Here is a 4,711-nt window from a genome sequence, read left to right on the forward strand (position 1 = left end):
ATAAGTGTATGAAAATATAGTTAGTATTTTTGGTCATTAGTGATTAGAAAATTAAAATGAGATACCACTACATGTTAGATAGGCTAAAATTTAAAAAGATATATGACAATGTCAATTTTCATTGAAGATGTGGAGTGACAGGAATGCTCATTCAATGCTGGTGGGAATGCCAAATGGTACAGCTACTTTGGAAGACAGCGTAGCAGTTTCTTATAAAGCTAAACATAGTCTTACAATACAATAAGCAATCGTGTTCCTAAGTATATACCCAACTGATCTGAAAAGTATGTCCACACAAAAATATACACATGAATGTTTATAACAGCTTTATTCATAATCACTCAAAAACAAGAATCTAAACAAATCAATAGGTGAATGAATAAACAAATTGTGGTGAATCAATAAAATTAAATATTAGTCAGAAATTTAAAAATTAGTTACTGAATGATGAAAACATATAAATGAATCTTAAACGCATAATGCTAAGTGAAATAAGCCAGTCTGAATAGGCTTGATAATGAATGATCCCAATCTAGAACATTCAGGAAATATAAAACTATAGTGACATTACAAATATCAGTGGTTGACAGGGATTCATGAGGGGAAGTAAAATGTTGAATAGGTGAAGCAGGGGGGGGGGAATTTTTAGGGTGATGAAACTGTTCTGTACAATATTATAATTTTAGATACAACACACTATTCATTTGTCAAAACCTATTGAACTTTGCAGCACAAAGAGTAAACCTTATTGTATGAAAAGTTTATGAAATAATTTAGAAGCTTATGGGAATCACAGAATGTAGTGCATATGACAAAACAATAAGCCAAAAAGAGAAAAACAAATATTATATATTAACACATATATGTAGAATCTAGAAAAAATGGTACAGATGAACCTATTTGTAGGGCAGAAATAGAGAGACATAGACATAGAGAATGGACATATGGACATGGCGGGGAAGGGGGAGGGTGGGATGAATTGGGAGATTAGGTTTGACATAAATACACTACCATGTGTAAAATAGATAGCTAGTTGGAACCTGCTGTATAGCACAGGGAGCTCAGCTCGGTGCTCTGTAATGACCTAGGTGAGGGGGAAGGGGGGAAGGAGGTCCAAGAGAGAGGGGATATAGGTATACATATAGCTGATTCACTTCATTGTACAGCAGAAACTAACAAAACATTGTAAAGCAATTATACTCCAATAACATAGAATAAAATAAAATAAAATAAAATAAAATAAAGTAAAATAAAATATTCAGCTGTAAAAAAGAAAGAAAGAAAGAAACAACCTGGGGTAAAGATATTGATCTTAAAACTTTGGAAATGAATCGTGTCTGAAGAACAAGAAAGTGAACATAAACTGTGCTCTAGTTAATGAAAAATTTTTTGAAGGTAACAAATAGCAACTTTGACCCTGCTATACATGCATACTGGCATTAAACTATTACATAAATAATTGTATATAAAGAGACAGTTTTCTAACTTTTGAAGTGAGTGTTTGTAGATAAACAAGCAATGCAAGCTAAAATGATCCATGGATAAGAAACCTTCAAGGTGACGGAGGAGTAAGATGTGGAAACCTCCTTTGTCCCCACACATACATCAGAAATACATCTACATGTGGAACAACTCCTACAGAACACCTACTGAACACTGGCAGAAGACCTCAGACATCCCCAAAGGCAAGAAACTCCCCACGTACCTGGGTAAGGCAAAAATAAAAAGAAAAGACAGAGACAAAATAATAGGGATGGGATCTGCACCAATGGGAGAGAGCTGTGAAAGAGGAAAAGTTTCCACACACCAGGAAGCCCATTTGCTGGAAGAGATGGGGCAGGGGTGGAGCGGTGGCAGAGGGGAAGCTTCGGAGCCATGGAGGACAGCACAGCAACAAGGGTGCAGAGGGCAAAGCAGAGAGATTCCCACATGGAGGATCAGTGCCAACCAGCTCTCACCAGCCCAAGAGGCTTTTCTGCTCACCTGCTGAGGTGGGTGGGTGCTGGGAGCTGAGGCTCGGGCTTCGGAGGTCAGATCCCAGGGAGAGGACTGGGGTTGGCTGTGTGTACACAGCCTGAAGGGGGTTAGTGCATCACAGCTAGCCGGAAGAGAGTCCGGGACAAAGTCTGGGGCTGCCTAAGAGACAAGAGACCATTGTTTCGGGGTGCACGAGGAGAAAGGATTCAGAACACCACCTAAACGAGCTCCAGAGATGGGCACAAGCCGCGGCTATCAGCACTGTCCCCAGAGACGGGTATGAGCCACGAAGGCTGCTGCTGCCACCACCAAGAAGCCTGTGGGCAAGCACAGGTCACTATCCACACCTCCCCTCCCCAGAGCCTGTGCAGCCCGCCACTGCCAGGGTCCCATGATCCAGGGAGAACTTCCCCAGGAGAACACACATCACACCTCAGGCTATTGCAATGCCACGCCAGCCTCTGCCACCGCAGGCTCACCCCACATCTGTACCCCTGTCTCCCCCCAGCCTGCATGAGCCAGAGCCCCCTAATCAGCTGCTCCTTTAACCCCGTCCTGTCTGAGCAGGGAACAGACACCCTCAGGCGAGCTACACTCAGAGGCAGGGTCAAATCCAAAGCTGAACCCCAGGAGCTGTGGGAACAAAGAAGAGAAAGGGAAATATCCCCCTGCAGCCCCAGGAGCAGTGGATTAAATCTCCACAATCAACTTGATGTACCCTGCATCTGTGGAATACCTGAATAGACAATGAATCAACCCAAAATTGAGGCAGTGGACTTTGCGAGCAATGACGGTAGCCTTAGGGTTTGCTTTCTTCATCTAATTTGTTTCTGTTTTTATGTTTATCTAGTTTAGTATTTGAGTTTATTATCATTGGTAGATTTGTTTATTGATTTGGTTGCTCTCTTCCTTTTTTTATATATAAATATATGTATATGTTTTTCCTTTTTTTATGAGTGTGTATGTGTAAGCTTCTTTGTGTGATTTTGTCTGTATAGCTTTGCTTTTACCATTTGTCCTAGGGTTCTGTCTGTCCTTTTTTTTTTCTTTTTCAGTATACTTTTTAGCACTTGTTATCATTTGTGGTTTTGTTTTTTGGTTTGGTGGCTCTCTTCTTTCCTTCATTCTTTTTTAAATTACTTTCTAATTTTTTAATTTTTAATTATTTTTTATTTTAATAACTGTATTTTTATTTTATTATTTTTTCTCCCTGTTCTTCTGAGCTGTGTGGCTGACAGGGTCTTGGTGCTCCAGCAAGGTGTCAGGCCTGTGCCTCTGAGGTGGGAGAGCTAATTCGAGACATTGGTCCACCAGAGACCTCCAGCTCCATGAAATATCAAATGGTGAAAGTTCTCCCAGAGATCTCCACCTCAATGCTAAGACCCAGCTCCACTTAACGACCAGCAAGCTACAGTGCAGTACACCCTATGCCAAACAACTAGCAAGACAGGAGCACAACACATTCCATTAGCAGAGAGGCTGCCTAAAATCATAATAAGGTCACAGACACCTCAAAAGACACCACCAGGCTCAGTCCTGCCCACCAGAAAGACAAAATCCAGCCTCATCCACCAGAACACAGGCACTAGTCCCCTCCACAAGGAAGCCTACACAACCCACTGTACCAACCAACCACTGGGGGCAGACACCAAAAACAATGGGAACTACAAACCTGCCTGAGAAAAGGAGACCCCCAAACACAGTAAGTTAAGCAAATGAGAAGACAGAGAAACACACAGCAGATGAAGGAGCAAGGTAAAAACCCACCAGACCAAACAAAGGAAGAGGAAATAGGCAGTCTACATGAAAAAGAATTCAGAGTAATGATAGTAAAGATGGTCCCAAATCTTGGAAATAGAATGGAAGCAATACAAGAAATGTTTAACAAGGACCTAGAAGAACTAAAGAGCAAACAAACAATGATGAACAACACAATTAAAGAAATTAAAAATTCTCTGCAAGGAATCAATAGCAGAATAACTGAGGCAGAAGAACGGATAAGTGACCTGGACGATAAAATAGTGGAAATAACTACTGCAGAGCAGAATAAAGAAAAAATAATGGAAAGAGTGGAGGACAGTCTTAGAGACCTCTAGGACAACATTAAATGCACCAACATTCTAATTATAGGGGTCCCAGAAAAAGAAAAGAAAAAAAAAGGGACTGAGAAAATATATGAAGAAATTATAGATAAAAACTTCCCTAATATGGGAAAGGAAACAGTCAGTCAAGTCCAGGAATTGCAGAGAGTCCCATACAAGATAAATCCAAGGAGAAACACACCAACACATATTAATCAAACTATCAAAAATTACATGCAAAGAAAAACTATTAAAAGCAGCATGGGAAAAACAGCAAATAATATAGAAGGGAATCCCTATAAGGTTAACAGCTGATCGTTCAGCAGAAACTCTGCAAGCCAGAAGGGAGTGGCAGGACGTATTTAAAGTGATTAAAGGGAAAAACCTACAATCAAGATTACCCAGCAAGGATCTCATTCAGATTCAATGTAGAAATTAAAACGTTTATAGACAAACAAAAGCTAAGGGAATTCAGCACCGCCAAACCAGGTTTACAACAAATGCTAAAGGAACTTCTCTAGGCAGGAAACACGAGAGAAGGAAAAGACCTACAATAACAAACCCAAAACAATTAAGAAAATGGTAATAGGAACATACATATCGATAATTACCTTAAATGTAAACGGATTAAATGCTCCCACCAAAAGGCATAG

This window comes from Kogia breviceps, chromosome 8 (assembly GCF_026419965.1).
Source record: "Kogia breviceps isolate mKogBre1 chromosome 8, mKogBre1 haplotype 1, whole genome shotgun sequence".
Lineage (NCBI taxonomy): Eukaryota > Metazoa > Chordata > Mammalia > Artiodactyla > Physeteridae > Kogia > Kogia breviceps.